Source organism: Vulpes vulpes, chromosome 1 (genome assembly GCF_048418805.1).
Source record: "Vulpes vulpes isolate BD-2025 chromosome 1, VulVul3, whole genome shotgun sequence".
In the NCBI taxonomy this organism is placed as follows: Eukaryota; Metazoa; Chordata; class Mammalia; order Carnivora; family Canidae; genus Vulpes; species Vulpes vulpes.
Genome location: NC_132780.1, coordinates 139,760,175 through 139,783,816, shown reverse-complemented (window position 1 = coordinate 139,783,816; position 23,642 = coordinate 139,760,175). Strand labels below are relative to the sequence as shown.

General features: G+C 46.1%; 1 protein-coding gene across 50 annotated transcripts in view; it reads left to right on the top strand.

Annotated features, from left to right (window-relative positions):
* Positions 1–23,642, top strand: part of TRERF1 (transcriptional regulating factor 1) — a 210,138-nt gene that overhangs the window by 131,360 nt on the left and 55,136 nt on the right. For all 50 annotated transcript variants that reach the window (XM_072732096.1, XM_072732079.1, XM_072732032.1 and 47 more), the window contains one exon: positions 9,862–9,976. The gene's annotated coding sequence lies outside the window, so the exon portion shown is untranslated. The remainder of the gene's footprint in view (positions 1–9,861; positions 9,977–23,642) is intronic.

Genomic DNA, 23,642 nt, shown 5'->3' with positions numbered 1-23,642 from the left:
TTTACAAAGAGCTTTTAACAACATGACAAAATGCTTATGTTAGAAACAGGATACAAAATTATGTATACAACATGATCTCAACCATAGTTGCTTAAAGTTTAGAAAAAAAAAAGAAAGAAAAGAAATATTCTCACAAACTGATGGGATTATGAGGAGTATAGTATTCCTTTTTATTTTATATATGTTTACTAAAATATTTATGGTCACAGTGCCAGATATCCCACTCCTGGCACTTGGCAGAGGTTCTTGGGGCTTTGAGGGAATTCTCTGTGTCAGGGCAGACAACCAGAAGAAGGAACAGCCTGCGCCCCTCTGGATACTGTCAAGGATTACTGGGAAGGCTCAGATTTGGGGGTGACAATTGATGGGGGGGTGGGAGAGTCAAAAGGTTAAAAGGAGACCCTTTCTCCAGCTTATGTAATTGCTCTAAGGAGAGAAGAGGGAAGAGAGAGAGATGGGGCTCAGCAAATGAGTTCCTGGCTGCTTGTCGTGTGAAGAAAACTGATGTGAACGACACTTTCCTCCTCTGCTTCCTGCCTTGCTTTTTTGTTCTTTGTTTCGTGAATAATGTGAATACAGGTTCCTCATACTTGGAGTTATTTTTACAAGGTCCCTTCTCTGCTTTGGATGACTCAGAGCTGGGGCCTTCTCTTGAAGATGTTCCTTGAGAAGCGCTGGAGAAGATGCTGAGCACTGGGCCATCCGGGGGTCAGGAGTGGGGGTCTTGCCCCTGACCTGTCCTGGTCTTCTTTTTCTCTTGGAGCCACGTCCACTGCAGGGAGGAAGTTGGGGCTGGAAGGAAGGCCTTGCGGAAGGCAGACACTTTTCCTGTTTCCTGTCTACCCAGCCAGCCCTGGCTTTTCCTCTAGGGGACACGATCAGGCCTGCTTGCCAGTCCTCAGGGGACCCCATGCCACTGTCTCCAGGGTGGACGCTGCAAGCCTCCAGGAGACAGACCACGTTCGCAGGCCCTGGAAGGCTGGTGGCTCTAGTCTAAAGGCATGAAACCTGTCTGAGCAGGGGTCACCACACACCAAAGGGAAAAGAGGATGATAGGAACCTGTTGTCCTGTCTCCCACTGCCCCTATTGCTCCTATGTTCCTAGAGAGCAGAGGCTGCATCTCTGTTTCTTCCAGATCCCCACATCCAGCACTAAGACCTAGCAAATGTGTGTCGGATAGATAAATTAATGAAAGAGAAGCCCCTTTCCTTGGGTAAAGCTGAATTACTTGGACATGCCTGTGGTTGATGGTGGATTCTGCATCTGCTCCAGAAAACATGCATGCACAGACTTCGGCACATAGGCTGGAAGTTATGGTTACTACTCTTAGCATGGGCGTCATCTGGTTTGACTCCTCATAACTACTCTGAAAGGCAAGGTCTTGTTTCCATCTTACAGAGGATCCAGGAGATAGGGTGGCATGCCCAGTGTTGTGCAGCTAGTAAGAGGCACAGCTGGATTATTCTGCCCTACATCTGCTGACTCCATGGCTATTTCCCTGACCCCATGTTGCCCTGAAGCCTGAGAAATCCCAGAAGTAGAAGCCTTCCTGCTCTTGGAAGAGACTCCATGCACTCCTTCGTTCTCAGCTGCAGTGCCATCCTTCCAGGAGAACCAGTCCTTTCCCTTCGGCTTTGCCTATGGCAGGAGAGTGGGTCTCAGCCACTTGCTGCCCAGCAACCCTTGGAAGACTATGGTGGCCCCTCTCAGACTCCTCTTTTCTGATGGCTTTGAGGAAAGGGGAACTATTGGAGAATGCTCCTTTTTTCCTCCTGCAGAGCTTCCAAACCCCAGCTCCCTTTCCTGCTGTCTTAGATCGCACAGTCCCCATCTTAAAACTCAAGTTGACCATTTGGAACTCAGAGTGCATTTTCCCATACAGGTAGCTTGAACATGATGCTTGGTCTGCTCATGATATATCTGAGACAGAATGGGAATAACATTGACCAAGTAGCTAGTATTAGTATTAATGATTTTGTTGACTAATTAATTAATAATGTCACCACCATGTCTTGCCTGGAAGACCGCAGCAGTCTCATAACTGTGCTTTCCCTGTGTACTCTTGTCATCCTATAGTTTGTTCTCTCTGTGAAACATTAACCAAGCCCCATTTCTTCTCTGCTCAGAGCCATCCAGTGGATTCCTGGCCCAGCCACGTGGCCCCTGCCTGCCTTGCTGACCTCTCTCCCAGCCCTCTTCCCCCTCCCCCAAGTTTGTATCACCAGAGGACTGAGAACCCACCCACTCTTCTCCATGCCTGGGACTCTCTTGCCTTCTTGAATTGTCTTGTTCAATTTCCATTCATTCAGATCTCTGCCCACATGCCACTTTATGGGCTGACCTTCCCTGATCACTCTTCAGAGGGGTGACCTCAGGCATCCATCCCCTTCACTGCTCTATCTCCTTACCCTGGCTTATTTTCCTTCCTGACACCATTCCCACCCTTCCACTGCTGATGTGTTTGTTTCCTTGTGTACTGTTGGTCTCCTCTTGTAGAAAGTCAGCTTCACAGGGCAGGGACCTGGTTTCTTTGATTTATTGCTCTGTTTCTGACACTAGAGGAGTACCTGACACATAGTAGGTGCTCAGTAAATACTTCTGAATAAGTAGATGCATGAACAAAGGAATTAATATCTACATCTATTGGGTAGACTGTGGTTTCCCATGGAATTAATCACACATTCCAAACAACAATGCCAAAAATGAATGCCTACTTTTCCCAGTCCTTAGGATTCCAAGTGGAGGGACTTCATTTTAAAAATGAAATCATAGATTATTCTGGAAACCAGGACTTCTTATTGTTGCATTCTTGACAAATATAGACACCTATCTGCCTAGGCAGTTGTTCTCGGGGTTCTGAATTTGACAAAGCGGGGGCTTTGGGGCACTTTGGTCTTAGGAGTCTCCTACCACCAGTTTTACTGAGAATGGCTGTGTTTTCTTGATTAATCTAGAGCAGAGTTTCTCACCTCAGCACTACTGACATTTGGGACCAGGTCATTCTTTGTTGTGGGGACTGCCTTGTGTGCTGTACAAATTTTAGCAGCACCTCTGGCCCCCGCCCATTAGATGCTAGTAGAACCCCTAGCTGTGACAACCAAAAGTTGTCTCTGGACATTGCCAGGTGTTCCTTGAGGGGCAGTAATCACTTGGGGTTGAGAACTACTGCTCCACCATATGCTGGAAGCTCCCCACAGCAAAAAATTATCCCACCCCAAATGTCACTAGTACCCAGATAGTGATACTCTGCTCTAGAACAATGCTTGTCACACGCAACTCTAAACAGTGATGAAAACGTTCTGTTCTGTGCAATCCAGTATGGTAGCTGCTAGCCACGTGTGGCTACTGAGTACTTAAAATGTGGCTAGTAAAACTGAAGAACTGAGTTTTTAAGTTCATTTCATCTTAATTAATTTAAATTGAAAGAGCTGCTTGTGGCTACCATGTTGAAAAGCACAGCTGGAGAGACCAGGGCTGCTCACACTTCAGTAGGGCACACAAATCACCTGGGGATTAAAACTTAGTGTGAAATTTTGCATGGTATTGCATTGTATAGCTGGGCCTATTTTAATTAAAAAAAAAAAAAATTAGCAGGGGCTCCTGGGTGGCTCAGTCAGTTAAGCATCTGACTCTTGGTTACGGCTCAGGTCATGATCTCGGCATCGTGGGATTGAGTCCCACGGCTCCTGCTCAGCGAAGAGTTTGCTTGTCCCTCTCCCTCTGCTCCTCCCCACCCCTGTTTGCATGCTCTCTGTCTCTCTGTCTCTGTCTCTCTCTTTCTCTCTCTCTTGAATAAATAAATAAAATTCAAAAAAATTAGTAGATTTCAGCCCTGATATTTACATGTATTTCAGCAACATATCAGGTTAATTCTGTGGCTCTGAGGATAAAGGTGATAAAGCAGAGTGAGAGGACAGAGGTGCATTGGGGAAGGGTATGTGTGGGGAGAACTTAATGAAAGGAATAGTATTCCTCTCTAACAATGAGGATTTTGTTTCTCTCTTCCGGAATTTTCTCAAATTTAATCTCTGGAGTGAAAAACAACATTTAAATGCTACATTGTAGACACAAGCAAAGGGAGCAAGGTCCTACTGTAAATCCCCGGGCCACTGCAAGATTGGTCTAGGACATTAGCCCAGCAACCACGACCTCCTTAAGTCAGCGGTTCTTAGCCTTGGCAACATATTACAACCACTTGGCAAGCTTTAAACACTATTGTTTAATAAGTTTGTGGTAGAACCCAGGCATCTGTGGTTTTCTAAACTCCCTAGATGATTTTGATGTGCTATTAGGATTGAGAACTACTGTGCTAGCCTATGGGACACAATGGTAAAAAAAGAAAAAAGAAAAGAAAAATAGACATTGCCCATGCTGTAGTAGGGCTTACAGTCCCACTAGGGAGACCAGCTTGCTAATCCCGTAATTAATTGATTGCAACTGTGATAAGTACTGCTGCACAGTTCTATTTCTAGAGAGTCAGAAGTCTCACTGAAGCTATAACCTAAAAGGTTGACTAGATGTTTATGAGGAGGGAGCTAGGAGGAGAGCATCATAGCGGAACTGGCACGTGCAAACGCCCTGGGGTAGGAAAGAGCTTGAGATGTATGCAGCCCTAAAGACAAGCTGGCTGGGGCCATGAGCAAGGGGACAGCAGGCTTGAGGCTGGAGAGTGGCTGGTAGCCTGCTGTTCATCATCAGTCTACAATGAATCCATCTGATATGTTCTTGGTGTTTGAGCTATTCTGCTATTGATGTGAATGGCCCAGCTTCTGTGTTCTGGAATAACTGGGTGCATGAAGGGTGGATTAAATGGCCCACCTCTGTCTCATAGTGATCTGGGCAGGACATTCTCCTGCCATGAGGGACAGCTATTTTTTTCTCAACCTCTGCAGAAGTGGGAATGGGGCACCAAAAGAAGAGAAGAGATGTTTAGAGAGAATGAGACTCCCCCCCGCCCACCCCATCTCAAAAGCTTCCAGACCTCCCCTGGCTATTGGGGGAATATATCTCACTTGAAAATTAGATCCTCTACTGTGCCACTGTTGTCTCTGCCTAGCGTTCATTTGATGGAATGGTTGGCCCCCCAAGCACCTGGAATCTGAGATTTCTCATTGCATCAATTATCTTCATACTGTTTCTTAGCTGTTCTTAAATTAAAGCTACAGATTGAATCTTCCTTCTCCTCTTCCCCTCTTTTTCCTTCTCCTCCCCCTCCTCCTTTTCCTTCTTTTTTAAATCTGTGCCAATTCCTAATTTATTGGGGGTGGCATGGAGGGATTTCTTCACACTTCATTTGGACCTGCTTCCCATTTCAGAGGCTCTCTCTTGTATATCCTGTGTCCCCAGCTAAACCCTCCCCCAACCCATCAGGGCAGGATGTAATTAATCTCTTTTTCCTTTTCCTTTTCTTTTTCTTTTTCTTTTTCTTTTTCTTTTTCTTTTTCTTTTTCTTTCTTTTCTTTCTTTTCTTTTCTTTCTTTCCTTCCTTCCTTCCTTCCTTCCTTCCTTCCTTCCTTCCTTCCTTCCTTCTTTTGTTAAGATTTTGTTTATTCGTGATGCCTGGATGGCTCAGCAGTTAAGCATCTGCCTTCAGCTCAGGGCATGATCCTGGAGTCCCAGGATCGAGTCCCACATCGGGCTCTCTGCATGGAGCCTGCTTCTCCCTCTGCCCATGTTTCTGCCCTGATCTATCTATCTCTCTCTGTCTCTCGAATAAATAAATAAAATCTTTTAAAAAATGATTTTGTTTATTTATTTGAGAGAGTCAGTGGGCACGAGTGGGGGAAGGGGCAGAGGGAGAAGCAGACTCCCTATTGAGCAGGGAGCCCAGGGGGCTCAGTCTCAGGACCCTGGGATCATGACCTGAGCTGAAGGCAGACAGTCAACCGACTGAGCCACCTAGGCACCCCAGGACCATCCTTCTGTGGTTTGAGCCTCTCGGTACCCATTTAAAGTGTTTGTTTCTGTATATTAATTTTTTTCCTTCTCCTAGATCTTTTAAACTTTGTTCCCCCTTACCTCTGACTATAGTGTGGTATGTAAGGCAGCATCTGTCACCACCAGTGTACACAAGGGAAACTGAGGCCCAAAGAATAGTGTGGGGCAGTGGGAATATCCTGGCCTTGCCTGATGGCTTGCTGGCTGCAGATCCTTGAAAAGGCACACTATCTTCCATGGCTGTGTCCTCCTTGGTTGTACAAGAAAGAGATAATAAGATTTCTGTCTCATGGGGTGGCATGTGGTAACAGAGTAAAAAGGAAGGGCTTCCGGCTCCAGGTTCTGGCTTTACCACTCAGTTTTGTGGTCTTGGGCAAGTCAGCAGGCCTCAGTTTCCTACTTATTCAATTGTGATACCCACAGTGACTCTGCAGGATTGTTGTAAATATTAGAGTCCATCGCTGGGGAGTCCCAGCACCATGTCTCATCTGTGGTAGGATGTGGCAGCTGTTCCATCTCCTCTACCATCTGGGACTCAGCTGTTTGTCCAGAGGAACCCCAGTTGTTAGTGGTGGGTGCCCAGAGCTCCTGGGCAGATCTTCCCATAAATCCCCGGAAGGGCATCTGGATTCCTCTTTGCAATTGAGACTGGGGCAGGTGAGATGTGACTTAGTGAGGGTTAGTCCTAGCGTGGAGTGGAACTTCCAACCACAGACTCTCAGCAATGTGGCTGGGAAGCATTGAGGGTACACACCAGGAAATGATGAGTCATCAGGACACCTGACTACTGATGGGTAATCTCTGACCCTTGCAGAGCTGCCGAATGCTCCTGCTGTGGCCCTAGTAGTGGCTGGGAGATCATTTCTTGGACTCCCATTGATTTTCACATTGAGGGAGGGGCATGGCTCTCCTTGCTCCCCAATCGCTGGGGTGCAGGGTTGGTAATGCTGCCCGATTCGGGGTCCTTTAGGAGCCAGGCAATGTGCTTCTTGCTGATCTCCTTGAGACCCCTGCAAGGAGGCTTCTGTTTTAATGGAAGAACAAGGACCAAATGGCTGGTGAGGGATGGAGTCAGATTTGAACCCAGGTCTCCTGGGCTCCAAGGCTCATGTTCCAGGCGTGAAATTGTATGAATTTTCTTAAAGTATCACCCCCCAGGATGCTTCTCCAGCAGTAATCTTAATAATGGAATGCTCATCCACATCCCCAAACCCACACCCTTGTCTATCTTCTCAGCACTGACCAACTAATTTTTACTACCAGCCAAATTGAATTTAGCCAAGTCACCACTGCTGAAAAGGAAATAGGTAAGAGTGCCACAAACTTGGTCTAAAATTGGAGGGAAAGCAAAGTGGCTCCTATATTGGATGCCTCGTGCCAGCTTAGGATGAGAGAAAATTACACCTTATGTGTATATATGCATCTTATATTCCTGGCTTGCCATGGGTAACTTCTTGGGCTCTTGTGAAAAACCTGCACATGTTTAATGCTTGCCTTGGATACCACAGTGACTAAAGTGTGGTGTGAGACCAAGAACCAATTCAGTCCTTATTACAAGCCTCCTTTCATAGCTAGAACGTGCTGTGCTCCTTCTCATCACAGGACTTTTGCAAAGGCTGTTTATTGCACCGACAGCATTTATTCTCTCTTGCCCTCTCTGTTTTGCTTCACTTCTGTGTTCTTAGGGCTCAGATTAAAGACTGGTCCATTAGGAAAGCACCACTGACCCTTTCCTGTGCTAGGTCTACCCCTGTCTCATGTTCTTATAGCAGTAGCCATACTTCTTTAGAACATATCACTGTTAGTTATTTCTAATTTGTTAATGCTTGTTTCTCCCACTAGACCGTAGGCTCCATGAAGGCAGGGACTGCTTTGGTCTCACCTGTTCTTTGCCTAGTGCCTTGCCCTTGCATGGTACATACTATCATTCAGTCACCATTGAATGAATGGATGGAGAGATGGGTTGAGCTAGTGAGCCTCACTTCCTCTCCTTTACCTCCAGACAGTATTTTTTTATTTTATTATTAACACAGTAGGAAGGTTATAATTACCTCCTTCCATGTTTATGTTGGGCCTCCTTGAAGGAGAACCCATCTTGAGAACCGTGGGAGGCCAACCCAGCACCTGACGTATGGTAGATGACCAATAGCATTTGACTCTCTGGTTGCCTAAGCATGGCTCTTGCTGTTGAGACACCCAGCTCCAAGGACTCAGGCTGTGGCAGGGGAGTTCAGTGAGACTCAGGACAGCACGTTAGTCATGGACACTGAGTAAAGTATATCCCTGCTTCCCACCTCATGTCGTGGTTTAGCTTCTTGCTAACGTCTCCTACTCAGGTTGCCAGTTACTATATTGACTTATTTGTACATAAACAGTTATTCCCATAACCTTCTCTTCCCCAACATACAGGAATAATGATATACAATCTTTGTAACATCACAGACATCGCTTCAAAAACATTCTGTTGCTATAGGACTGTTTATGATGTGCTTATCGGTAGAATTTCATGAGCAACAAACTCCCAAATTGCAGATGATTTAGCATTTGAAGCAGGGAGTGAGGGTATATGAGTGTTCACATTAAAAAAAAAAAAAAAAAAAAAAGACTTTGAAAGGGGAAGTTTTTCTTCTGCGGAGTTATCTCCTAAAGTTTAAAATAAGAACTACTTAAAAGCTGAGAGTTTAGAGGAACGAGCACTTTCTCTTAAACATTCAAATGGGTGAAAATGACTTGTAATCTCTCCCTCAAGTATTATGGCAATAGGCATTTAAAGGCTTTTTTTGGAGCTGGCTGTCACAGACAAAGGATTTCTTAACTTAAAAAAAAATCATTTTTATGGCATTAAATAGTAGGAATGAACACGAGCAGCCCTTTTGACATTTTGGGACTGATTTATTTTCTGAAATGTCCCAGTCCATTTTAATAGATAACACTTTGTTCTTCCTGTTCGGGGCAGTCGCTTTGGCTGCGGTCGCCGTAGTTCGGGCTGAGAAGTTTTGACCAGGTTCCATGAGCCTCATGCTCCGGAACCTGAACCCCGCGAGTTCCACTGGCTCTGTCCCGATGCCTTCCCGAATGCTCCTGCTGTGGCCCTCCTTCCTAGAAAGAGACTCTGATCTGCAGTCCACAGGGTGAATTTGACATCAGCTGTCTTGCTAGCCACCCTCTCAAGGGATCATCCAGATTTCTTGGGAAAGCCTACCTCCGGGTCAGCTTCCCTTGTGACGCTGCTCAGCTGTGGTTTGCGGAATGGTGCTGGCCGCAAATCACTCACCCATCCTCGAGATAGTACAGAAATGGCGAGTAAGTGCTTAGAAACCTGTGTCCCGATTGGACAGAGTCATCTGTGGGGTCAAATAGTTGAAGAGGTGGCGCTCTGAGCATTTTTTCTATTTCATTTGTCTACCAGTTCATTTTTTTAAAATTACCTTTTATAAAAGCATTTATCTGCAGTGGATTGGGAATGAAAACAAAAACAAAGACCACTCAGCCTTCCTGACAGTACTTTGGAAAGTCCTGTGGGGAGCAACTTGCGAACTGCCTCTGCTCCCCTGTGGGACAGGCAGGCTAGGCTGTTGAATGAATTTGGGGAAATCACAGCACTTACCAAATTAATATTGTAATGAAACATGTGCATCTCTCTCTCTCTCTGTCTCTCTCTCTCTCTCGACTCTTTCTTAAAAGCAGGGAGTGCATTTAATACATCTTTTTAGCCTCATTCCTCAGAACCCCTCATGGCATATTGTAGGGCGTGGGAAATATTTGTCTGATCCATGCCTGCCTGCTCCCCAAGGACATGAGAGTGGGTGAGGCCAGCCTCAGGAACTCCCTCAGCTTTTGAAGAATATCCCCTGCAGGCTGGTAATGGAGAGCTAGGAAGAAACAATGAAGGAGTGACCTTTCCTGTTCTTTTCCCCCTGCAGAACCAGGACTCCTCTTCCCACCTGCCCAGCAGCATGAGAGCAGCATGACTGGCCGGCCGCAGGAGAAGCCCCCAGAGCCAGGCCCCCAACTCAGCCATCTGCTGTGGAAGTCAAGGTAAGCTTGCTTTCCTTCTCCTGAAAGGTCCAGGCATTTTTATTTTAATGAATCCTCTATGCTTTTGTGATCTCGCACCACGTTCTGGAAGAGTGCAGGTTTGCTGGCGCATGGGTAGGCATAAGAAGTGCATGTTAGCCTTGTAGGGCAAAGCATGCTCGTGGCAGTTAGTAGAGAGGCCAATGGCAGGGAAGAAAGGGTACCCAGTTGAGTATCTGGAGACTAAAGCTACCATTATTCCTCCACCACCTCCTGAATCTGGGACCTTCGGCAGATCTTTTAGGGATTGTATATCCAGGGAATTTGGAAAGAATGGCATTGGAAGGACAGTCTGTGGCCTGGGACTCCCAGGACATCCTAGACAGATTCCTTCCTGTCCCACACAGGGTCGTAAGGGGGGGTCGTAAGCATCTGCCAGACCAATTCCTAACCAATGTTGAGCAGTGAATTATTAGAAAATTCTTCCTAACTTGGGACAAATTCTTCTCTATAACTCCTGTCTGCTCTTCTCTGCTCTGCCATTTGGAACCACAAAGCCTGGGCTTTCAGAAATTCTTCCACGTGACTCTGTCTTCAGAGTTGAAGATGGCCATCATGACTCTTGCTTTTCTTGTTTGTATCCATTCTTCCTGGACACTGGCCCCACTCCCCTTGTCCTCTTGTCCCTCTCTGTGTTGGAAAGGACTCCAGTGTCAGCCCTGCCAGTTGCTCACTCAACCTGTTCTCAATAGAGAATCCTTTGGTCAGTACCTCTTAAGAACCCCTTTGTGATAGTGCTAGACTATCTGTGCTAGACTCGAGGTACATCAAGACAGGTTTGGGTCCTTGGAGAGAGGCTAATATAAACATAACTCCTTTTGTGTGCTCCTTTTTCATATTTTATCTCTTTTCAGCTTTTTTCTCAAATGTTCCATGAGCACTTGGAAGAAATTGTTGGATATAGCTTTCTACATATGATCGTCAAAATAAATTACTTTGTTGTACTGTTCAGATCCTCTCTAGTGTGCCTTTTATATTTTTATTTGATTAATCGGTTTTTGAGAGAAATGTGTTAAAAATCTCCCACTGGATTTGTCAGTTTCTTCTTGTAGCGCTGAAATGTATATATGTATATATATATATATATATATATATATATATATACACGTATATATATACATATATATATATTTAAGATTTTATTTATTTATTCATGAGAATACAGAGGGGAGAGAGAGAGAGAGAGGCAGAGACACAGGCAGAGGGAGAAGCAGGCTCCATGCAGGGAGCCCAACGTGGGACTCAATCCTGGGTCTCTAGGATCACACCCTGGGCTGAAGGCAGCACTAAACTGCTGAGTCACCCGAGCTGCCCTTTTTTATATATTTTAAGGCAATGTTATTTGGTAGATGCTTAGATAGAATCAGTGTATATTATTGATGAGTTAAGATACATTTCCACCACTTTTATATACTTAAAGGTTTTTTCTGCTCTTTCTTCTAGACTGAGATGTTTTTCCCCCTTGTTTCATTTTCCATCTTATTTGGAAGTTCTACACTCTCTAGGGGCACTTGAGTGGCTCAGTCAGTTAAGCGTCTGCCTTGGGCTCAGGTCATGATCTCAGGGTTGTGAGATCGAGCCCCGCATCAGGCCCCCGGCTCAGTGAGGAATCTGCTTTTCCCTCTCCCTCTGCCTGGCACTCCCACTGTGTGTGCTCTGTCTCTCTCTCTCTCAAATAAATAAAATTTAAAAAAAATAAAATATTTTTAAAAAGGAAGTTCTGTGCTATTTGTCCTTGCAGTAGTTACTCTGGCTGTTGTAGCTGGCATACTTACCAAAGTCTAAACATTTTTTTTAAATTTTTTTATGATAATCACAGAGAGAGAGAGGCAGAGACATAGGCAGAGGGAGAAGCAGGCTCCATGCACCGGGAGCCCGATGTGGGATTCGATCCCGGGTCTCCAGGATCGCGCCCTGGGCCAAAGGCAGGTGCCAAACCGCTGCGCCACCCAGGGATCCCAGCCAAAGTCTAAAATTAATCAGGGTCTTTACCTTCCTCCCCAACAATGCAAAAACCCTAGATGGGTTCAATTCTAGTCCCTGCCTCTCCCAATTTATAGACAGTTATTATCCTGTGTTTTCATTCAGTTCTGTGTTTTTTTCCCCTGCCAGTTGGACATCACTGTTGCATAGTGTTTGTACAGATGAACCCATATACTGATCATTATCTTTTTTTTTCTGATTTTTTTTTTTTTTAAGATTTCATTTATTTACTCATGGGAGACATACACAGAGAGAGGCAGAGACATAGGCAGAGGGAGAAGCAGGCTCCGTGCAGGGAGCCCAATGTGGGACTCGATCCCAGGTCTCCAGGATCATGCCCTGGGCCGAAGGCAGGCACTAAACCGCTGAGCCACCCAGGGATCCCCTCTGATTCTTTTAATGAATCTCAGATTATTTTCCTTCTGCTTGAAGTAAATCCTTTAGCATTAGCCTTTAATGAGAGTGAGAGTCTGGTGGTGGCAAATTCCCAAGTGTTTTTTTTCTGGTTTGGTTTGGGTTGGGTTTTGGCTTTGGTTGGCTTGAGAACATCTTTATTTTGCTCTCTGTTTTGCAAGGTGGCTTAACCAAATATATTCTCTTGGGTCACTGAAGTGATTATTTCGCCGCTTCTGGCTTTGAAATTGCTGTTGAGACGTTGGCTGTCAATCTAAATCTGTTCCTGTGTAAGTGACCTGGTATTGCTCTCTGGCTATGTTAAAAACATTGTTTTCTTTGGTGTTCTGCAGCTCCCATTACCATGTAACTAGGTGTAAGTTTTTTTGTCTTCAGTCGGCTTGGGTTTTGTTGGGATTCCTAGAGCTAAAGATGGGTGTTTTTCAATAGTCCTGCAAATTCCCCACCCTTCCTTCTTTGAATATTGCCATATTTTCCTTCTGTCTCCTGTCTTCTTCTGGAACTCCTGTTAGACTTCCGATAGACCTTCTATCTCTGTTCTCTATCTCTCAACCTCTGTTTTGTATTTTTCATATTTGTCTCTCTGGGCTGACCTCTGAATCATTTCTTCAGATCTGCCCTCCATTCAGTCCTGTATTCCGGGTTTCAAATGCTCTTTAATCCACCCACTCATTCCGTCTGTTTTCCTTTTGGTTGTTTTATCCATCGTTTCTAGAAGTTCCAGCTCATTATTTTTCTGCTTGGTGATTTTTTTCTAGTCCTTATTTCTTGCTCATATCTGCAAACTTCTTTTTTTTATTATTATTATTTCTTTCATATATTTAAGTAGCTATTTAGAAATTGTAAACCCTCATGTCTGGTAATTCTAGACTCTGAAATCCTTGGAGGTCTAGTTCTGCTGTCTGTTGTGTCTGATGTCCAATACTCATGGTGCCTTGTTTCCTGCAAGCTGCTTGTTTTCCTGGCAAGGAAAATTCTCTATTTGAGAATTATTTGATGTATTTGTTGTCATTGACTTTTCCAAACAGAATTTGTTTTGCTTTTTTGCTCGTTGTTTGAGGGTACTAGCAACCAAAAATCACTTTAATTTTCTACCTAAGCTTTCTCTGGCTGCATAAGAAACATGAATTCAAACTCCAAACCTGTGTGGGGTCTAGCTGATGATTACATATTTTCAGGAGATCAGCTATACACTCAGCCTGGATTCTGTTTTAGATTCTCTATCTCTCTCCCTCTCCCTTCCCACCACACTCTCTATCTAAAAGAAAAGGGGTGCCTGGGTGGTTCAGTCGGTTAAGCCACTGACTCTTGATTTCTGCTCAGGTCATGACCTCAGGGTTGTGAGATGGAGCCTGCTTGCAATCCTCTCTCTCCCTCTGCCCCTCCCTCTCCTTCTCTAAAAAAGGAAAAACAAGAAAACCCACAAATTTCCAGGAGAGATTTTCTCCCATCCCACCAGCCCAAGGTCAGGGCTCCTTGCAGACTGCTTCTGTGTTGTGCATTTACTTCTCATTCACTGAGCATGGAGCCCCAACTTTATGGAGGAAGGAGATTTTTTTTCGTGTCTCCTGAACATTGTGCAGCTCTTGAGGTAAATGTAGAATGTCTAGGGTTTGACAGGAACCCTCAGGGCAAAAGTCAGCTTTGCTGCTAGCTCACCAAAGCAGGGTTCCAGCTTTGGGTGTGTTTTTGGTCTTTGAAGAATCCTTCCATTGGTACAAACTCAGTGATGTGTATACAATTTTTATATTTTACATTTTCTCCAACATATTAGTTGTTTCGACTGGGACAATCAAGTAGGGTATCTGGTCTGCCATATTGCCAGAAGGTGTTATCTTCTTTCTTCTCCACCATAGCTCTGTATGGCATGAATTACTAGTCTTTATCACAGAAGAGTGCCGTACAGAGCTCAAAGAGGGCACATAGCTGGCTATAGTCACAGGGCGAGCAGGTGACAGCACGATGAAGAGTATGTCCTCTCCTGCCCTCTTTTCCCACTGTCCTCCCCAAGGTAACGGATGACCATTTTTGGTGGATGAACTTTATGCTCACAAAGGATATGAGTCCCTACCAGGATGCTTTAAATAGCTGAACAGCTTTGTAAAATTTGTTTATGAATCTATTGTTTATCTTCCTTGAGAGAGGAAATGGCTTTTGCATATTTTGTGGCCTCTTTCTCCAGCGGTCACCAGCAACTTTCCTGCTTCGTTCCCACTCCTCAAAGGCCTGCTGGACTCAATGCCAGACCCCATGTGCACCTCCTCCAGATCCCGGCTTCCTCTCCTCTGCATGCCACACTCTCCTTCCACTTTCTTCCCTTCCCTTGCCCCCACCCCTGTCCTTTCTGCTGTTGGCTTTTCTGTCTCCTGGTGTGTGTGTTTGTTGGAGGGGAGGCCACAGAGCACCATGGTTAGGCTTTTTGGGCTTTGTGGGCAGGGAGAAAGAGCTGAGTTTGAACCTCACTCTGCCATTTCACTAGCCCAGTGTCTCTGAGTTTCAGTTTCTTCATCTGCAACATGGGACAATAGACAGAGTTATTTAAGGACTAAATAAGACATGTATGGGGTGCCTGGGGGCTCAATTGGCTGAGCATCCAAGTCTTGGTTTCGGCTCAGGTCACGATCTCAGGGTGGTGAGATTAAGCCCCACATTAGGTTCTTCAGTCAGTGTGGAGTTTGCTTGAGATTCTCTCTACCCCTCTGCCTCTGTTCTCCTCCACCATGAATGCACATGCATATGTGTGCGCTTTCTCTCTCTCAAAAAAAAAAAAAAAAAAAAAGAATAAAGACTGTGCATATAGAGCTCATGACAGGAGCTTGGAGCATGATAACAGTCAGTCTATGGTAGTCAGTATTGTTATGACTGAAACAGACCCTTCAAGCCTCAAGCTCTTGTTCAGTGATACTTTTAAGTTGACAAGAGCTGGTTTATGAACCACGATGCAAATGGAAGCAGAAATCTAGGGGCGATATGGGATCCTCAGCCTCACTATTATGTTCTCCAAACTGGAGTGGTTTTAAAGACGGTTTGAGGGAACACAGAGCACACTGGTCTGGCCAGTGTTTGCAGATGGTATGAACCATAGGTTCTGGAAATGGGGTACCCCAGAATCTCGGCCCTCCCTCTGAACCATGCTGTCTGTCATGCGGCCACAAACGGGCTGGGCTTGGGATCCCTGGGTGGCGCAGCGGTTTGGCGCCTGCCTTTGGCCCAGGGCGCGATCCTGGAGACCCGGGATCGAATCCCACATCGGGCTCCCGGTGCATGGAGCCTGCTTCTCCCTCTGCCTGTGTCTCTGTCTCTCTCTCTCTCCCTGTGTGACTATCATAAATAAAAAAAAATAAAAAAAATTAAAAAAAAAAAAACAAACGGGCTGGGCTTGATGATACCACTCACTGGGGACTTTTCTCTTGGAGCCCCCAGATAATAGGAGGGCAGAACCACTTTGCTGACGCATGTTCAGTAGGGTTAGAGAAGTGGTCCTCACTGTCTGTTTTACTTTCGTTCTTAGATCCTTCTATTAAGTGGCTTTATATTACTCTCAGATTTTTATCACTTCCTGATTTGATATCTATCAGGCAACAACTTTTTTCAGTGCCTGCTATTCATAGTGACTCTAGGCTTTATACAGTACACAAGTGGCATTAAAAAAGGCAGAGTTGGTGTGATTCTGAAACTGCTCTAAAAAATAAAGTCTATTCATTTTAAAAGACTTCATGACCAAAAACAGACACAGAGGATAAACTGTCTTCATGAGATGAAATGCTGGGTATACAGAATGGGTCGCTGAGAGGGACAGCACTGTGTCCCTACTAAGTGGTCAGGGAAGGCTGGAGCAGGCAGATGGGAGCTGGGCCTGTTGGGCAGCTGGGTGTAGACATGGTGTGAACTGAGCTGTAGAGATAGGTGTTCTCATGAGCCAATGAGACAGATGGCCTCTGTGACTTCTCTTGGAGAGCCACAGCCACTAGCATAGCAAAAGCCCTGAGAAGTCCTGCAATTAATGTTTGACTGTGTTTCACCAGGTTTCCCAAGTCTGGTTGACCACTCATGGCCAGTGAACATGGTGGTCTTGAGTGGATTAGCATTTGGCTTCTATCTCTACAATAAATGCTTCAGTTGATTCCAGGCCATCAGCTCACTGTCATAAAACAGTGACTGGCAACTTTCTGTAAAAACTCAGTCAGAGGGTGCTTGGGTGGCTCAGTCGGTTGGGTATCTGCCTTTGGCTCAGATCATGATCCCAGGGTCCTGGAATTGAGTCCTGCTCAGCAGGGAGCCTGCTTCTCCCTCTCTCTCTCTGCAGCTCCCCCTGCTTGTGCTCTCTCACTGTCAGATAAATAAATAGAGTCTTTAAAAAAAAATTCAGTCTGTAAAGGGGCACCTGGATGTCTCAGTCAGTTGAGCTTCTGACTCTTGATTTGGGTTCGTGTCATGATCTTAGGTTTGTGGGATCCAGCTGTGAGTTGGGCTCTGCACTCAGCACAGAGTCTTCTTGTCCCTCTCCCTCTGTTCCTCTTCATGCTCATGTTCTCTCTCTTTCAAATAAATAAATAATATTTTTAAAAAATAAATAAAAATGCAATCTGTAAGAATCAGACTTATTTGGAGTCAACCACTTGCCTTCTTTTCCTAACTGTTGCTTAAATATCTAGAAGGATGAGGGCTCTGGAAGCTTGAGCATTGATGTTCCTGTGGTTAGAAAGGGGCTGCTTTGTTCTCCACAACTCCCAAGATGATGTCCTGCATATTCTCCACCCAGCTGAGGGGCCAGGCCTAGCCCCACCCCTGCCTGCAAACCTCAAAGTCTATTAACAGCTCTCTCCCGATGATGACTCATGCTTCCTGTCCCTCCTTCATTCTAGTTACTCAGAGCTGTAAACCAAGATTGATTACTTATACCATCTAACTGGCTTTGCCCAGGGGGAGCTCAACTGGTAGATTAAATAGTCTTCATTGGGTGATAACCCAGCCTGTGTTCTCCTTGCCAACCCTGCAGAGTGAAACAAGGGCTTTATGCTAGGTGTGATTGTGAAGGCCATTTTCCAGAACCAGGAAGTTAACACCTTATGTCTGGGGCTATCTTAGGAGTTTGAGGAGCCAGAATTATTATGGATACAGAGATAGGAGGAGCCCCAGGCAGAGGACTCCTATGCCAGCAGAACCCCTAAACGCCATAAACGGAGTCTGTAAGTGAAGCTCTGGAGATTGACCATCATGATGTTCCTTCTCACTTCTCACTGTTGGGTATCCCCTCTCTAAAAATGTTTTTAAAATCTTTATTCTACTAGTCATATACATTATCCTATTTTTTAAAAAATTAAAGCACTGTAGCTGGAGCTTAAGTCTGCTCAGATGCCCCCCACCCCCCCTCACTCTCTTCCCCTTTTCGAAAAGATGGGAGAACTGAGACTGGAACCAGGTGTCCTGACTCCCAGCGCTGTTTAACGGCTGTAGTAGGATCCTTAGGCATCAGGAGTGAGTGGTAGAAAATCCTAGTGCCTCAGTACCCTGGCTCAGGATTGTTGGGTGTCCCTGGGACCAGTCAGGGGCTGGGGGTGCTCACCCAGCTGAGCCTTCGCAGGTCAGAGCCAGAGGGACCTCCTTGCAGCCCATTGGGCCCAGCCTCCTTGTTCTGCGGAAGCTGAGTCTGAGGTACTGGGAAGGGGAAGTCATTTGCCCAACAAGGTCACAGGGCCAGTCTCCCTTTCTCTCTGGTCCGGGTTATCTTTATATTGGGTTTGCACTTCCTGAATACGCAGCAGCCAGGTTGGGGGGGTGAGGAGGGTGGTGGTGGAGGGCAGGCGAAGTGGGCTTAAAAGAACCCCATCTGAGAATGTTTAAAGTTCTGGTAAGTGTCCCATGAAGAGGGAGATAATCTATGTACGCATAATCAAAAGAAGAGGGAAGACTTAGTTTAGCTCCAAAAGACCAACAAGAGTTGAGGGAGGTGGCGGGGGAGGACAAAATGGGAGCTATTCAGAGAGGCTGGGACATTTTTATCGATGGAATAGAAATAAATAGGAATTTGTTTTTTGCATTTTCACGATGCCGCCTTGTTAGTATTTTGGGAGTACGTTCAAGTCACGTGGAGGCCCTAGTCCCATTTTAGTGACAGTGGTTTTGTGGTCTCTGGGGGGCTCTTTGGCCTGGGACTGGAATCCTCTGCTTTCGAGTCCATCAGGTTTGCTCCTGGCAACATGGGTGATCCTTTGGAAATCTCTTCATCCCTGCGATCTTCCACAGCTTAGCTCGGAACGGGAAGGCAGCCTCCAGCCAGGTCTGCCTCACAGAAAAATAATAGGTGTGAGTGCCCTCCACACGGTAAGGCTTAGTAGGTTGGCCTCCTTTTTTGTTCTCTCACCCCCACCATGGCATGAGCTCGGAGAGAGTTTGGTGCTTCCGCTGGGCAAGCTTTCATTTTCCCATCCGACCAGGTGGCAGATGTGGGCCACCAGAGCCTCCCCAGGCCTGCTTCCTTGGGACAGCACACTGTGCGTCCCAGCTTCCTTAGAGGCACCGTTGTTGAGAGGCAGGCCAAGAGGCTGTGACTACAAGTGAGGAAACTGCAGATAGGGACAGAGTTCTTGCCAGTTTCCAGGAATCTAAGAGCTGGGGGCCCTCTTGAAACAGGAAAGGAAGTAGACTGCCTCTTTATCTGGTATCATAGAGGGAATGAAATGACTCTTTCTGGGTAATTTGGGCGCATGCTTTCTCCTTTAATGATAACCACAGATACTGTTAAGCTTTAAATGGCCACTAAATAATGACTTCTCTTTTCCTCTCTGGGACTCTAGAACTGTTTGACGGCTAGTCCCCAGAGAGCAGAACCACGTGGAAGAACTGGGCCTGACTTGTGGCCCCAGTCCAAGGCCCTCTCAGGCATCTCCTGAATCTCACTGAGCCTTGGAGAGCTGAAGGCCTCTCTGGCAGGGGCTGACCTGCCCCAGAAAGCTTCCCTCCACAACTAAGTATTTACATTCTTCTGTTTATTTCTCTGCCTCGGGAATAATATGCAGAATGCCCAGGAGGCCTTGCATGGTGTCTCCGGGTCTTCAGGAGGGATCAAAGTGAACGCACCCTGCTGCAGGGGTGCCTTCAGAGGGTGTAGAGGGGGTAAATGTGGTTGTTGGTCTCTGCATCAGAGGGCCTTGGACAGCTGAGGATTTCCAGCGGACGGGTTTTAGGGTCTTCCTCTCTTCCTGACGGTGTCCACTTCTGGCAGCGCCTGCCCCTGAGCACCAATCTGGTGACTGAAACAAAGGGAGGCCTCAAGGTTGCCCTGGAAACGAATAACCAAACCGATTCAATCACGACTGAGTCATTGAGGCCTGATCTAAACTGTACCCAAGTCAAAACAAAACAACAGGAACCCCACCCCAGGTGGTGAGGCTCCACCAGTCCTCATGGGTGCCACGCACGTCCCAGTACGTTCTTGTTATATCCTCACCAAAAAAAAAAAAAAAAACCAAACCCAGCTGTGGAGCAGTAGGTATTGTCATTCCTCAATCCAAACTGAGGCCCCCCCCAAAAAAAGACAAGATCAATCTGCTGGGTTCTTACTTTGCCAGTGGAAGATGAGGATTTGAACTCTGGTCTTCTGACTCCAGGAGAGTGGTCTTAGCAATTCTGCTACATCGCCTGTTTCTCTCTCTCCAGGGAAAAGTTCCTGATGAATAAAACAAATTTCCAGATAGCTGGAGCTCAGCCCTTTCAGACTAGAAAAAAGGAAGATTTTTTTTTTTTTTTTTTTTTTTTTTTTGGGTATGCAATGCCTCAGCTTCTTTTTCATACTTCCCAGTCCATGGCTATATGCTAGAGGGTGGAGGGTTGCTAAGTGTAGATGGCCAGATTCCCAGGGCATATGTGTACTGTGGTGAAACTGGCTTTCCTCAACCTTCTGAAGTCAAAGCTAGAAGGCTCCAACTTAGAGGAAGTAGCTTTGTGCTAATCAGATCTGCGATGGAGAACTGGGGACCCTGTGGAATACCACAGGAAGCCTCAACCTTGGGCATCAGAGCGGTGGAGGCCTGGCCCTTTGCCACTAATTGTGTGACCTTGGGCAGATTATCCCCTCCATGTCCATTCCCTCATCTTTTAAAATAGGGAAAGCACTTCTGACTCTACAGGTTTGTTGAGGGGACAGAACAAAATAGTGTATGTCTATGCTTTGTGCACTGCTTTCCTTGATGTGCTTGTTAGAGACTCCACATTGGGCCAGAGCATCTGTGCCTGTGGACCAGGGGACCGGTCTGCTCTGAGCTCCACAGATATGAGTGGACACACCCTGTGGTCATCAGGGAAGGTCACTCAGCATTGACCTCATCCCAGGACCATTAAAGAGATGGAACCATAAGCTTTTTATTTTTCTGTTTTAAAAAAGAAGAAGAACAACAACAACAAATCAGGAAAAAGAGAAAAATTGATTTTCTTTAACCTGTGGGTTTTTTGTTTTTTTTTTTTCCTTTCTCCCCTCCTTGCTGTGAGTGGAATTGCCACTTTGCTTTTTTTTTTTTTTTAATTTAAAAAAATGATGTTCTGGGTGATGGAACATAATATTTAGACATGTTGAGCTGACAGCTGATGGGTGTGTTATTAATACACCATCACCACAAATCATGTTGCAAGGGTTGGTGGGGAGGAGATTTGTGTGTAAATGTGTGTGTGTGTGTTCACACGCTTGGATGATTTAACATGATGGGGGAGGGTCCGGTGACCCTTATCAAAAAGCAGCTCTTGGGAAGGACGTCGTCTGCTCTTTGGAGGATTCCTTTGTGAACTGAGGAGGTATTTCCCATGTTATCCTATAGAAACAAAAGGTCTCACCTTCCCCTCTCCCTCCTCCCTCTCTCATGTCTCATGTACCCAGCGGGTACCATGTATTATGCCAGCCCCTGAAGACAGAGTTGATGAGGCTCTCCTCAGAAGAGGTGCTGGCCTGATGGCGGAGGCGGTAGTCCAGTGGGGCACAGTGTGCCGAGTGGTGTGATGACGCGCAGAGTCCTGGCCCATCCTTGCTGGCTCTCCAGGCATTCTTCCTCGTGCCCCTGCCTTCATTTATTACCTGTTGTCAGGGAACTCACAGATCTCTCAGCCTGGGACCCCCCAGTCCAGCTGGCTCAGGGGCAGCTCCTGTAGGTCTCCAAATGAAACTGAACTCTCACAGGCATGAACCCTGACATCTGGGTGTCATCTTGACACCTGCCCCTTCCGTGCCCCTGTACCTACCACATCACTAAGTTGTGTCAGATTCACCCCGAAAGGCCCCCCCATCACCACACACATGTGAGCTGCCTGACCTGGACCAACGTAAAGCTAAGTGCCCTCTGTGTCCCCATCCACCCTCCTCCAGCCTACGTCTATACCACAGGCCCACAGACTATGGTCTGTGAGCTAAAAATGGTTTGTACATATGAACACTCAGTGATGTGGGAACACTGGCTTTGAACCCCAGTCAAGCAAGATGTTATCCTTCCAAAAAATGCTTCCACTGTTCTCATTAGCCAATCCGTATTATCAAAAAAAAGTTCTCTATATTATTATATTTTTAGTTATGTTGAAAAACTTACAGAAATTTATATTTCCTTCACCACATACGTGTCTATGTCTTAGCCTTGGTTTTGTTATCCGGCTGCAACATCTAGAATGTATTCTGTTTGGCTGTTTACTTTGTAAAACTTGTTGACCTCTGATCTACAATGTGGCCTTTTCCGGAGGAAAATCTGGTCAGTCACACATGCTTGGAAGACACACACACAGGCACACACTAATCGAAACACTTTTATGGTTCCCCATTACATTTTTAGGATAAAGATTCCTTACCTCAAGAACCTTGGGTGGTATGGCCTTTGCCCCCCTTCTAGTTTTATGCTCCTTAGTCCAGTATTCCAGCCACTCTGGCCTTTTTCTCTTGTTTCTCATGTCTACCTTATTCCTACCTGTCCCAGGGCCTTTGCCCGTACTGCCCTCAACTCTGTCTGGAATTTGACATTTCGCACCATTTCCACACCTTTCTCATCCATTGGATGGTGGCATCACTGTGACTTCTGCAGAGGATCCTTCGTAAACCTTTCTGGTGAGGACATGACCCGTTATTACAGCCATTCATCATGGTCATAGAATTACATTTGTCTGTGTCTTGACACTGCCTCCCCAGACTGCAAGCTCCATGAGGGCTGATACCGAGTCATGTACCCACCCCCATTTTATATCCACTATGCCTGGTATAAAGTGGGCACTCAAATATTTTGTTACAGTGCATGTCTGAGAATCAGGGAAGGTTTCATAAATGATGTTAAGTCCGAACAGGAACTTGTGGACTGAGAAAATGGAAAATGAGAGCAATTTCAGGCAGAGCAACCAGCATTCTGAAAACTGGGGTAGCTCCCTAGGTCCAATGCTCGGGGTGGGTATGGGTAAATGGTTGGGAAAATCATTACAAAGGTAGATGTGGCCAAATTGTGAGGGCCCCATAAACCAGGCTGAGTTGTGGGCACCCTTCTTCTGTTGGCAGGGGGAGCACTGGAGGTTTTGGGCAGAGGGGTGGCATGGGCAGGGCTACTAGTGGAAAAGCGGGCTGGAAGGGGTGAGGCCAGCCGGGAAGAGACTGTATCATAGCGTTGGCAGGGGAATGAGAAGATGGTTGGGGAATGCCATGGAGGAGAGGTCGACAGGAATTGATAATCTATTGGAAGTGAGGGGGTATTGTGTTCTTGGGGTCTGATTCAGGCCCCTCCAATACTTAAGATGAGGAAAGAGGTGGAGACTTGAAATTCATTTGGGCCCAGGAAGTGGAAGGAGAAAATGCCTGCAGCCCCCATGTCCTCTTCAAAATAGGACCAGGTCCTCTGCTGAGACAAAGGCCTTTTAGGTTCTGGTCATGGGCTTTGGCCCCTTCCCCCAGTTGCTAGGTGCTGGGGAGCAGGGGGAGAGGCCCAGACTGAGGACTTCTATCCCAAATAACTTCTCTGCAGGTTAGTAGGGCACTTAAGGAGACCTGCCTTTCCTGGACCTTTTCCTAAAAATGTGATAGCTAAATGTCCACTTTGTTAGAAATCCTACCTTGAAGGCCTTTGAGGAAGGTCTCTGCTTTCAGAAGATATTCGCTGAGGGTCTACCCTTCCCCAGCTCTGCCCTGAGCACCACAGGGACCACCCCTCCGCCCCCAGAGAATCTGTCTGACCCACAGACATAGCTGACACATAAAATGCATGAAGATTAATGCACGAAG